This window comes from Macaca mulatta, chromosome 13 (genome assembly GCF_049350105.2).
Source record: "Macaca mulatta isolate MMU2019108-1 chromosome 13, T2T-MMU8v2.0, whole genome shotgun sequence".
NCBI lineage: Eukaryota > Metazoa > Chordata > Mammalia > Primates > Cercopithecidae > Macaca > Macaca mulatta.
The window spans coordinates 5218053-5231950 of NC_133418.1; the positions used below are offsets into that span (position 1 = coordinate 5218053).

At 48.1% G+C, this 13898-nt stretch overlaps 1 protein-coding gene across 27 annotated transcripts in view; it reads right to left on the minus strand.

The window, feature by feature from the left end:
• KANSL3 (KAT8 regulatory NSL complex subunit 3) overlaps window positions 1-13898 on the minus strand; it is an 88132-nt gene that overhangs the window by 12008 nt on the left and 62226 nt on the right. For 7 of the 27 annotated variants that reach the window (XR_013402413.1, XR_013402409.1, XR_013402424.1 and 4 more), the window contains one exon: window positions 820-2528. The exons of 14 other annotated variants lie outside the window; for them this stretch is intronic. The gene's annotated coding sequence lies outside the window, so the exon portion shown is untranslated. The remainder of the gene's footprint in view (window positions 1-819; window positions 2529-13898) is intronic. 6 more of the 27 variants (XR_013402416.1, XR_013402410.1, XR_013402415.1 and 3 more) reach the window with 2 other exon arrangements.

Here is a 13898-nt window from a genome sequence, read left to right on the forward strand (position 1 = left end):
CTTCCTGGAGGTGAGCAGTTGCTGCTGCCTTTTGGACAGGGTGACCTACCCGTTCACCACAGTTGCCCCAGCCCCTAACTCCACAAACCTGAGGGACCCAGCCCTTTGCCCCCTGCCCCAGGCACCCCTGTTCAAGCCAGAGTCCTGTTGCTGCTCAGACAATAGGTGGCAGCTTTTGAGACTCCTTCCCATGTTGGAGGTTCTTGGCTTCACGCCTAGAGTTCCCACCACCTGCTGGGCCTTGTCATCCAGCGCTCAGGGGTCAGCAGATAGAGAGGGAAGCTCAAAGAGCTGAAGCCAGAACACAGGCCCTGAGTCCTGACTCCTCCCCGGGTTCAGTGTGTCCGTAAAGGTTCTCAGGCCCCTTACTGGCAAGCAACAGAAACAAACCCTGACCCAGGTAAGAGGGAGCCTGAGTGACTGAGAACTGCAGGAAGAAGAGAACCCCCAGGCCACCGGGGGTGGGGACAGCAGCCCTGCACCCCTGCACCCCTTCTCTGGCACTGCCATGGGTGAGCTGGAGCCGGCTCCTCCTGGCCCAGAGAGCGCACTGCAGGCATCTTTTCCCAGCTCTCGGTTGATGCCTACTGGGAGCTTGAACTAGGCAAGGCAGGAGTATCTACAACCCCCAGAAATCAGCACATGCTGGCTGAGTGCGGTGGCTCACATCTGTAATCCCAGCACTTTGGGAGGCCGAGGCAGGCGGATCACCTGAGGTCAGGAGTTCGAGACCAGCCTGGCCAACATGGTGAAACCCTGTCTCCACTAAAAATACAAGAATTAGCCAGGAGGGTGGCGGGCACCTGTAATCCCAGCTACCTGGAAGGCTGAGGCAGGAGAATTGCTTGAACCTGGGAGGCGGAGGTTGCAGTGAGCCAAGATCATGCCATGCACTCCAGCCTGGGCCTCAGAGCGAGACTCTGTCAAAAAAAAAAAAAAAAGAAATCAGCACGTGCTACACATCAGGGCTCCCCCCGCCCCCAGCCAGGGGTCAATCACCTAGCAGCACGCACTGCCGACTCAGCTCCAACTGCCTTCTCTCCCTGGGGTCCCGCTTCAGGATACACTGTGAGGGGAGACTCTTATCTGAGGCCTCTGCTTACCCGGTAACCTCTGAGGCTGTTGCCTCAGAGGAAGCATGTCTTCCAGGTAGACCAAGACAGTAGCTGCCGTGCTGCGTGACGCCAGGTGCATACCCTTCTCTGGGTCTCCGTTCCCTCATCTGTGATGTGGAAATTAGTCACTCCTACCTCAAGAGTGGGGGCATTTAGTGAAAGTGCTCTGTGAACTAAAGTTCTGACGAATGTGGATCATCACCTCCCTCCCCACCGGCAGTGCTGCTCTACCAGCCTGACCGCCCCGCGCCCTGCCCTTTACCTCACTGCTTTTTAACATTCCTGCCCTCCCGCCTGGCTTCTGACTCACAGTCACACTGAACTTCGGATCCTGTCAGCGTCTGGGTCAAGTATGGCCAGTCCGTTCCCCCCAGGTATCAACTTTGACTGATGGTGGCTGTCTGCAGCTTGGGGTTGACTCAGTGTGACAGTGATGCAATTGATTAGTAATGTCTGCCAAGGCCACAGGCAGCGGTGTGGAGGCTCACCTGCCACTTAGTTGCCATCTCTGTCTACATGGAGGATGATCTAACTGTGCCTGATGATGGGCTGTCTGATGTAAGTCCTGACCTCACTGCCACATCTTAGCCACAGCTCCTGTGCAGAGCCGCCTAGTTTCTCTCCCACAGGAGCAAGGGTTGTGGAGGAGCAGGTCTTGGATTGGGCGGTCAAATCCTAGAAGTCTGGGTTGGACAACCCTTGGCCTTGAGCTACAGAGTTTGATCCCTGGGTAGTCGTCAGGCTGCCTCTTGGGAGAAACCCAGGTAGGTTGTCCAAAAACCAGAAAGGTCTTTCCACAGCAGCTGGAGAGGGATGATCTAGGATCCACACCAATTAGATAGAGTAAAAGTGGCACAATTCTGGTGTCATTTGTAGAGTAACTGCAGTGCTTCTGAGCTGGGGCCTGTGGCCTTGGGTATGGGGATAATCAGTAGACGATAAATTTTTAAAATCATTTCAAGGCCGGGTGTGGTGGCTCATGCCTGTAATCCCAGCACTTTGGGAGGCTGAGGCGGGCAGGTTGCCCGAGGTTAGGAGTTTGAGACCAGCCTGGCCAACATGGCGAAACCCCGTCTCTACTAAAAATACAAAAATTAGCTGGGTGTGGTGGTGGGTGCCTGTAATCCCAGCTACTCAGGAGGCTGAGGCAGGAAAATCGCTTGAACTCGGGAGGCGGAGGTTGCAGTGAGCCAAGATCATGCCACTGCACTCCAGCCTTGGTGAAAGGGAGAGACTCCATTCAAAAAAAAAAAAAAAAGAAAAAAGAAAAATTCATTTCAAAGTCCAGCTGTCATCAGCTCACCCCTCTGCATAAACCTGTTCCATGACCTTCCATTGCCCTCAAGTTAAAACCCAAATGCCTCAGTCCGGAAGGCTCTTCATGGGCTCCTTGGTGAAAGGGAGAGACTCCATCTCAAAAAAAAAAAAAAAAGAAAAAAAGAAAAATTCATTTTAAAGTCCAGCTGTCATCAGCTCACCCCTCTGCATAAACCTGGTCCATGACCTTCCATTGCCCTCAAGTTAAAACCCAAATGCCTCAGTCCGGAAGGCTCTTCATGGGCTCTGCTTCCTTCCCCAGGCTCCTGGCTCACATCCACCCCACCCTCCACCACCCACAGCACCCAAACCCCTGCAGTTTCTGCCTGGGCTGATCCCTGAGGCCCCACTCCAGCTCCCTGGCCTGACTGGCTGTCCCTCAGCTCTAGAAGAACCTTTGCACCCAAAAAAACGTGTCACTGCTCCCACTTTTCCTTCCAGTCTCTCAGAAGTTTCTTCCTCCAGGAAGCCTTCCTGGCTTAGGTACCCATCCCGTGTGCCCCCACAGCACCCAGTGCTTGTCTACCCGCCACTGTGGACCCATGACTTCCTGCATCCCTGCTTCCCCAGACTGTCGGCTCCCCGAGGGCAATTCATAATCCCCGTTGACCACCAACCCCAAGTTATACCTAGCCCCGTACAACAGGGGTCCCTTCCTTGTTTCTCTTTTTACCGAAATTATTTTGGTACATGTGCCCACTAGCAACATTCAGAAACATCCCTGGTAATCCTCCACATCCCAGTGGCTCCCAGAGGGCTCCTGCCTGCTCGGGAGGCAGCCCTAGGTTCTTTGCCACTGCATTTGCCCAGATGGCTATGGTCCTGGGGAGGAGCAGCTCTTCCCACCAATAACCTCTGCCACATTCCCATCTGGCTTTGGAGAAGGGAGAGAACCCGCCCTTGATTCTTCCTTCAGAAATACAGCCACACCCCATCCCTTCCCCTCCCCACCCTGCACACACCCATGAGACCAAGCAGGGACGTTTAATAAGGTTTTAACAACATTTCTGGGAAGCAGCAGAAGGGACTCAAAACAAGGACACAACCCGCGACTGCTTCCTGAAGCTGCCTCAACCCCACCCATGCAGCACATGCCATACCCAGTTCCTGACGTGGATCTGCATCAGGGTCTAGACCTCCGGACACCACCTGCAGCTCCAGGAGGCTCCGCACCTTGGAACTCACTACTCAGAGGAGGAGGAAGGCTCATCTTCCTCCACCCTCATCGGGGGCTTTTCTCTAAATCCTCATTTCTAGGATTAACTTCCTAGCTGTGGGTCGACAGTGCCCAACCAATGGTGAAAACGCTTGAATATCTCCTCTGCTGAGAAGCAGCCATCCAATCAAAATGGTGGGTTTGGGTTGACTTCTGCCACTCCTCCACACTGCCCCCCGCAATATGTTGAAGTCCTAACCCTCAGCACTTGAGAATGTGGCCTTATTTGGGAATAGGGTTGTTGTGGGTGTAATTCGTTAAGATGAGGTCACAGTGGAGTAGGGTGGACCCTCATCCACCATGACCGGCATCCTTGTAACGAGACAGTCATGGGAAGATGTGGGCACAAGGAGAGTGCTACGGGAAGACAGGACTGGGCACAGGGAGAGTGCCACGTGAACACAGGACATGGGTACAGGGACAGTGCCACGTGAACACAGGACATGGGTACAGGGACAGTGCCACGTGAACACAGGACATGGGTACAGGGACAGTGCCACGTGAACACAGGACATGGGTACAGGGACAGTGCCACGTGAACACAGGACATGGGTACAGGGACAGTGCCACGTGAACACAGGACATGGGTACAGGGACAGTGCCACGTGAACACAGGACATGGGTACAGGGACAGTGCCACGTGAACACAGGACATGGGTACAGGGACAGTGCCACGTGAACACAGGACATGGGTACAGGGACAGTGCCACGTGAAGACAGGACTGGGCAGAGGGACAGTGCCACGTGAACACAGGACATGGACACAGGCAGAATGCTACGTGAAGACAGGACTGGGCACAGGGATGGTTGTGGGTTTTACTTGGAATATTGTTGTTTTAATGTTCTATTTTCTGAATACATAAAGAGCTCCTTTATCTTAAGCTATCTATAACTCATAACAATTTCGTAGACTATATTCTTGTAAACTAAAATGAACATTTGTGTATTGGTCCATTCTGACACTGCTATAAAGAACTACCTGAGACTGGGTAATTTACGGAGAAAAGAGGTTTAATTGACTCACAGTTTGGCAGTTTGGCAGGCTGTACAGGAAGCATGGCTAGGAGGCCTCAAGAAACTTACAATCATGGCGCAAGGCCAAGGGGAAGCAAGCATGTCTTACAATGGCGGCAGGAGAGAGAGTGATGGGGGAAGTGCCACACACTCTCAAACAAACACACCTTGTGAGAACTCACTCACTATCATGAGAACAGCAAGGGGAGATCCGCCCTCATGATCCAGCCATCTCCCACCAGGCCCCTGTGCTGACATGCGGGGATTACAATTCGACATGAAATTTAAGGTGGGGACACAGAGCCAAACCATATCAATTTGCAAATGGTGTATTTTTCTTATTGCCTGATCATTCCAGAATTTGGAAACTCTGAGTATTCTTAATTTCATGGCAATATAATTATTTGCACAGGTTCAATAAGAATCTGTCCTCCTTGTTTATCGGACAGAATTGGAAACATTGGTTATGCAACAAAGGCCTTTAAGTATTTTGTCATCTACAGATAGTTTTTTTCTTTTACTCTGGTGCTTCCCTGAATGTCATGTTAGAGAATGATGCTCATTTAATCAGCTATGAGCAGATACTTTAAAGAACTAAGGCAGCCGGGCGCGGCGGCTCACGCCTGTAATCCCAGCACTTTGGGAGGCCAAGGAGGGCGGATCACGAGGTCAGGAGATCGAGACCATCCTGGCTAACACGGTGAAACCCCGTCTCTATTAAAAATACAAAAAACTAGCCAGGTGTGGTGGCGGGCGCCTGTAGTCCCAGCTACTCGGGAGGCTGAGGCAGGAGAATGGCGTGAACCCGGGAGGCGGGGCTTGCAGTGAGCTGAGATCCGGCCACTGCACTCCAGCCTGGGCGACAGAGTGAGACTCCGTCTCAAAAAAAAAAAAAAAAAAAAAGAACTAAGGTTGACTTTTGAGCCAATGTTTACAAAATGCTCTTGGGAAAACTGGCACTGGCTGGAGTACACGGTTTCAGCCACACAGGTGAGTAAGGAAGGTCACTTCCTGACAGTACCTGGAAGCTTAGGATCTTCTGGGGACTCAAGAAAAGAGGAACTTGTCCAAATTTATAGGTACTGCATTTGAAGTATGATGGCAAGTTCTTAGCTTGGCTTGCTGGCCTCAAGAGAATTTTAAAAGCCCAGTCTGAAAGTCCTCATGAAAACTTTCAACAAAGTAAACTTAAGAAGACTTATGTGGCAAATTACCATTCTTCATCTATATAAGTAATCAGTCAAGTCTAAAGAGACCAGCCTTATTTTGTGATCAAGAATAACAGGGTTTTTTTTTTTTGAGACAGTCTCACTCTGTCGCCCAGGTTGGAGTGCAGTGGCATGATCTTGGCTCACTGCAACCTCTAGCTCCTGGGTTCAAACGATTCTCGGGCCTCAGCCTCCTGAGTAGCTGGGACTACAGGTATGCACCACCACGCCCATCGAATTTTTTTTTTTTTTTTTTTGTAGTAGACATGAGGTTTCACCATGTTGGCCAGGCTGGTCTTAAACTCCTGACTTAAAGTGATCCGCTCGCCTCAGCCTCCCAAAGTGCTGGGATTACGGAAGTGAGCAGCCGCACCCGGCCAAGAATAACAGTTCTTTGAGATTATTTTTTATCAAGATGGAAGTGACTGTAGAGAGGAATTTTGTATTTCAGTGGAAATCTATGCACACCCATCTAGGTTATCAGATTCTGGCTCTCGTCACTGCTGTTCATTTTGCACCTTTTTATAAATCACAGGTAACTGATATGCAAACTGTTTTGTCTGGTAAAGATTTAACTGACTTTGTTTCACCCTATGGAAAAACCAGTTTTAGTACCTATCTGCAAATTGGACTGGATGCTGTCACCTTGCCTAAATTGTGGATTCTTATCAAATTTTCAATTCTTCCCGATGTCATCAATATCTGGCTATGGTTATCCAAACTAACATTCTTAATTTTCCTACCTCCTGCCTGACTCAGCATCACCAAGAACGGAATGAAGGCTCACCATCTAGAGTCTACGTCAGGACTCCAGGTAGCCTTGCACTGGCCCTTTGTCCAGGATCTGCAGAACCCCCTATAACCTACAGCCCAAAGACTTGATATAAACCTCAAAGGACTCATCACCATGGCAGACCATGCAGGGGCTGAATTATCCCTGCACAGGCCACTGTCTGGACCACTAAGGAAGACCAGCAAAATGCCTGTATATGCATGTCTCTAAATGAGCAGGAACCAAGACTGAACGACACCAAGAGCATCACCATCCTAGCCTGAGCTTCAAGAAACTCAAGAAGCACTGCCGCAAAACCTAAAGGTTTTCCTCCATTGACCACTTGGAATCCAATGAATAGGTTACCCTCAGGCTCTGTACTTCAATTCAACCTTTGATATGAATATTTCTTTTACATTTCAGTCATCCTTCTTTAAAGATGCCGGATTTCTAGCACTCTAAAACAACTGATCTTTGCCACCACCTCTCATCAGATGGCTCAACTGACTGCAATCACAACCAACAAGAGCCCTTGGGAAGCCATTTCTTTTTTTTTGAGACGGAGTCCTGCTCTGTCGCCCAGGCTGGAGTGCAGTGGCCGGATCTCAGCTCACTGCAAGCTCCACCTCCCGGGTTTACGCCATTCTCCTGCCTCAGCCTCCGGAGTAGCCCTGGCTAGTTTTTTGTATTTTTTAGTAGAGACGGGGTTTCACCGTGTTAGCCAAGATGGTCTCGATCTCCTGACCTCATGATCCGCCCGTCTCGGCCTCCCAAAGTGCTGGGATTACAGGCTTGAGCCAACGCGCCCGGCCGGGAAGCCATTTCTTATACCTGCTTTGCCCCTCTAAAGCTTTGTGATCACCTCTTAGTTGTTCAGTAATGAATGATACTCATGAACAAAAGAAGGGACTGACAAGAGTGATATCTGCCTGAGCCTCATATGCCTAAAAACAGCAACAGTTAAGAAATCTCCCTATCTTTTTGTGGCTCAGGAAATGGCTAACTGCAAAGTACCGCCCTGCTCTGGCATTTGCCAGGATAAGACCCATCTCCATCCTTCTGCATGACTTCCATAAGATTTGCAGAAGACACAGATGGCTCCCTTGTCTAAGTGCCCCCATAAAACCCTAGGTCTCCCCACTCAAATTCTTTGAGACTGTCTTCATTACTCAATATTCTTCCTATTAATTATTCCTCCTTAATTATCCAGTGCATTTTGTCTTTCATGCCAGCTTTCTACAACTTAGGTGGAAGAGGAACCCTAGTTTTATTTTTAATATGAAGAAGATGTAAACGTTTTTCTAGGCCAAGGTGAGAAACATCGGTAAAGAGGGGAAAAGAGGAAAAGTATAGGTGAGAGGACAGAACGGAATTACTTACACACTCAACAAATGTTGAGTGTCATACCAGCTGCTAAGATCAATACAAATGTAAATAATACATAATTTCTTCCCTTAAAGAGCCTACAGCCAAGGAAGGCAATGTGGCATGAACATAAACAACTACGATACAAAGCCATATGCGCTGAGTGTTAGGTCACCAATGTCATTATCTTCCAAAATGAAAAAGAAGCTCTGTGGAATTTCCATTTGGGTGAGGGGACAACAAAGAGAACTGGAAAGGGGAGCAGATAGAAGCTGACACAGAAGAAATTTCAAATGATGAGAACTTGGTAACAAAAGTATGCAAGCAGAAGGCCATGGGAGGCGTTAAGGACAAAGTTAGTAGTGCAGTTTAGTAGGAATATAAGGTAGGCATAGGGATTTAAGACCCAGTCATGGAAGGACAAGGGCTAGCCCTGATAACATAAGCACTGGTGAAAAAGTAAAGGCTAATAAAGATTTGGGGGTAAATTACATAGTTGGAGCCACATAATAGGACTACTAAGCTAACTGCAGGGTGGAGGATGGACTGATTATAGGGGAGAGTGGCAGTTATAAGGATGACGGAATGAGGTCCTGAATGAGGGAAATGGCAGGGGGAGTGAGTGGATGCATGAGATTAGAATACTCTGCAGACAGAACCTGGGCTCAGTGATTGAATGGAGGTCTGTGGGCCTGAATCACTCACTGATGTAATGGTTTTATCTTTAGAAACAGTGAGCCCAGCAAGGTAGTGGGCTGAAAGAAGGGAGGTAAGGGCCACCTGGTCAGGGCAAGCAGCAGTGTCTAGGAGGAAGACAGAAATGCATGTTTGGAGGCAGATGCATGGTCAGGACAGGAGGCAGAGTCTGAGGAGTCAGCCTCCCTTGACTGTAAGGCTCTGTGAGGCAAGAAATCATGTATTATTTACCTTTGCTTTTCCCTTAGTAGCCGCATGCCATTCAACATTTGTTGAATGTGAAGTCCTGGAAATATATGAGGTGGCCACAGAAGAGCAGAGCCTGAGAAGAGGAACAGCAACAGCAGAAGGTGCCAAAGCCAAACATGGCAGGGAGAGGTGGAGGCATGAGTGCAAGAGAGACAGAAGAAATCCAGGCATGCACCAGTCATGGATATGAAGGAAGAGGAGGACGCTGACATGCAGGAAGCTCTCAGTGCTTCTTATAGCTGTGTTTGGACCCCCAAGGCTCTGAGAACACCACTGTAGGCAGATCCAGGAAACTTCTTCCATCCCAGCCTCTTCAGGGTCAGCCATGCTGCCCAAAATTTCTATGTCTGGAATTCCTACTGTGCCTATTAGCTGTTGCTCAAAAACAGCAGAGTTGGCCTCAAAAAAATAACTTTTTGATAGAGAGATGAGGAGAAAAAGCATGTGCCATTATTAAGTTATTATATCACATATATGACACATAGCATATCTATTATATTTATCGCACAGCATATATAGATATACATGATATGCAGCATATATATTACAGCTGGCCTCCATATCTGTGGGTTCTGCATCCTTGGATTCAACCAATCGTGGGTCAAAAATATTCGGGGGAAAAACTGTACTAAATATGTACAGACTACTTTTTTGTCATTATTCCCTAAACAATACAGTATAACAACTATTTATATAGCATTTACATTATATAAGGTATTATAAGTAATCTAGAGATGATTCAAACGATACAGGAGGATATACATGGGTTATATGCAAATACTATGCCATTTTGTAGCAGAGACTTGGGCATCTATGGATTTTGATATCCACAAGAGGTCCTGGAACCAGTCCCCCTTGGATACTGAGAGATGGCTGTATATGGGAATAACATATAATGCATATATGTATCTCAGCTGCAAACCTACATTTTCTATTCTGCTTTGTGATGCTGGGGCTGGAACTCTGCAAACCTCATTTCTGCTTTGTGATATGCTTCCCTGTGGGTCTCTGCTAATAGAGGGCACCAGAGGGAGGCTGCAAAGCTGGAGGAGTGAGCAGGGACTTGCGTCTTCTACTCTCTTCTACTCCACTTCTCATAGGCTTCTCCTCCCTGTGTTACGGATGAACAGGCGATAAATGCACTGAGTCCAGAGTTGAATTACAGTGGACCCAGGAAATCTGCAGATCCATGCCTGTGGTTCAAACCCCAGTTCCTGAATGTATGATTGGCATAGACATACTGGCACCTGGCTGAATCCCTCCATGCTGGCTTACAGTAGGAAAGGCCAAGTGAAGCTCCTGAGTAGTAATACTGCACCCAGGGGGAACTGCAGAAATCGGTGCTAATATCAAAGACTTGAAAGATGGAGGGGTGGAAGTACCTATCATATCTCCATCTAACTCACCTTTTGGACTGTGAAGAATATACTGAGATCTTGGGTAATGGCTGTGGATTATCATAAAACTAATCAGGTGGTGTGTCTGACTGCAACTCCTGTTCATGATGTAGTATCTTTACTGTAACAAATCAGCAAAGCCCCTGACACCTGGCATGCACCTACTGGCCTAGAAAGTGTTTTTTCCTCTATTCCCCTTGGTAAGAACCATGAGCTTTTACCTGACAGGACCTTCACAGTATTGTGAATTCTCCTCCTCTCTAACATAACACAGTGTGTGGAGATCTTGACATTACACCCATCTGCGAAACTGATGACATTTATACTGACTGGATCTGATGAGCAGAAAGTGCAAATAGTGAGATATCTTAGAGGCATGCACACAAACAGAAGGTGGGCGATAAACCCCATGAAAATTCAAAGGCTTATGATCTCAACGCTTCTAGATATCTAGTGTGAGGAGCATGTTAAGATAGCCTCTCCAAGGCAAAAGACAAGTTGCTGTACTTTGCATCACCTACAACGGAAAAATAAAGAAAATCCTTGGTGGATCCTTCTTGGCGTTTGGAGGCAATGCATACCAAACTTCAGTGTGTTATTTCAACCCATTTACTGAGTAACCAATGTTGAGCAGAGACTAAAGCAGCCTCTCGCTCTGCATCAAGCCCAGGCTGAAGAACAAGCCGTATGACCCCACAGATCCAATGCTAGTACAAGTGCCGGTGACGAACAGGCTGGTCTATGGAGCCTGTGACAAGCACTAATAGGACAATCACAGTATACAGAACTCTGGAGTGAGGAGGCAAATCCATGCCCTCTTCTCCAGGTAACTATTATCTATTTGAAAAAGATTCTGCTTTTCTACTGGCCCTCAGTAAAGAAGAAACACTGAACCATGAGATATCAAGTAACCTTGTGACCTGAGCGTCCCATCATGAATGTATAGTTATTGACCCACCTAGCCACAGATTAGACCTGTACAGCAAAAATAGAAAAGGCTGGACTCAAGCAGGTCCAGAGAACACAAGTCAGTCAGACTCCTTCGACACTGACTCCGGCTGCATTTCCTCCTCCCCCTTCAATCCTCATCTATGCCTGCTGGGAGTTCCTTTTGACGAGGCAGCTGAGAAGGAAATAATCTGGGCTTGATTTGCAGGCAGTTCTCCATATGTTGGTACCAACAGAAAGTGGATGGCAATATTACAGTCTCACTCGAGTGACACTGTAGGACAGTGATAAACAGAAGACTTCCTATTGAGCGGAACGTGGAGCTGTCTGGTTGTCCACTTTGTTTGAACTCAGAGATGACCAGAAGTACAGATCTGCTGACTAAAGGAAGATTGCTAATTAATGGCTGGATGGTCATGGAGAGAGAAGGGTTGGAACACTGGTGATGAGATCTGGGGAAATGACATAGATAAACTTCTCAGGCCGGGCACAAAGGGAACAGATATTTGGGTCCCAAATATCTGATGTGGATGCTCACTGGAAGGCATGCATTACAGAGGTTTGCAGCAATAGGCTTGTGGTTCATGAAACTCATTCGTCTTACTAGGGATCCCATCATGAAGAGGTCAGTATGAACAGTGGGATGGCCTACTAGATAATTACCTAGGGCACTAGATGGGAGTCAACACCCTGAAAGAACAGGGTTTTATCTTATAGGATGCAATACATCCTTCAAACCAAAGACATATACATAGTGCTGTCTCTTCATGGGCCCAGGAAGCAAGAACAGAAGAGAGAGCAGGTCTTCCCACTGTCACACAGAATGACCAGTCACTTCCATCTCCACAGTTTTGAGCTCTGCTTGCTTGGAAGGTCTTGGTTCCCAAGGGAGGGGTATTTCCACCAGGGACCCAACAATGGCTCCATCAAACTGGAAGCTGAGACTGCCTCCATTTAGACATTTTTGGGTGTCTCATGACATTAAATCAAAAGACAGCAGTGACTTTGTGGGCTGAAGTGACTGACCCCAATTATCAAGGGAAAATTGGGATTATTACCACACAATTGTGGCAGAGGACTAGGTCTGGAACCCAGGGGATTTTCTGGGGCTCCAGTGAACACTTCTAGCAAAAGTTAATGGTGGCTTCTCCCCCTGCCACATGCATGAATGTTTTCCTTTTTGGCTGTGCATTATTCAGCAGCTTTAGGACTAAACTGCTTAGGAAGAGAGGGAAAAAGACAAGCCTACAGATTTTTGAAATTATTGTCTCTTATTCCAGTTTCCCCTCGCCTTTGCATCTTTTGCTGCTCACTCTTCCCCGTTCTAACTCTCTACTTTTTTTCCATAGGGACCATCTGGTCTAGAATGACTGCTGACCTCATCTGAAGTCAATCTCATTTGGTGCTGGGTATCACCCATGTAAGAAGAGTCCCACTCCCCACTGCCCTGGTCTGCTTCTCCACTCTCAGAGAGGGCCCACCATGAGACGCCCTAGCTTAGATGCTCCAGGACAGGTGCTCCCTGGGGAAGTCTGAACACATGGACCAAGAACCAATTGGGCAAGCCTGGTTTCCACCTTCCTCAGTAATCACTTTAAGCCTGACAAGTTATGGGAAAATGGAATGCCTGGCATTGCCAGAGCCTACGACACCCATGTAGGAGCCATCAGACTGTCAACACGACACGACATACAATTCCTCCTCAAAACCAGATTTGGTAAAGAGACTCCCTCTTCCTTGCCTGTTACCACCCATATTTGGCACCTCCCACATGGTCTCTGGGCACCGTGAGCAAGCACACTGTGTATTCTTTTACAGGCCATTTGGATAAGAGGTTTGCAACCAGTCAACCCTTTACCTATCACGGATAGGCCATGAGCTACTATTCAGTTTCTAAGCACAGCAGGCTTACCCACCACAACCCCGGGAGCCGAGTCATTGTGATTAGAGACGAGACTGCTTGACAGTGGGCTTTGCAGCGGACTGCCAGAATTCGGCTATGGTTCTGCCATTCACCAGCTGTGCGACTTGGGCAAGTTACTTAACCTCTCTGTGCCTCAGTTTTTCCCTGAACTATAGAATACCAGTAATGATGGCCTAGGATAAAGCTTGAATGCATTGTTATTGTTCTCCCTACTTGGGGGAGGAGGGGGTGGGCGGAATCAATGCCAAGATGCAAGCAGGACTCAGAATTAACAAATGACACAGAGACAGAGCTGAGAATGGGGGCCAGGGTCCTAATTCTTTTAATTTTTTTTTTTTTTTTTTTGAGATGGAGTCTCACTCTGCCGCCCAGGCTGGAGTGCAGGGGCGCCATCTCGGCTCACTGCAAGCTCCGCCTCCCAGGTTCATGCCATTCTCCTGCCTCAGCCTCCAGAGTAGCTGGGACTACAGGCGCCTGCCACCTCGCCCGGCTAATTTTTTTGTATTTTTAGTAGAGACAGGGTTTCACCGTGTTCGCCAGGATGGTCTTGATCTCCTGACCTTGTGATCCACCTTGCCTCGGCCTCCCAAAGTGTTGGGATTATAGGCGTGAGCCACTGCGCCCGGCCTTCTTTTAATTTTTTTTTTTTTTTTTTGAGACAGGGTCTTGCTCTGTCA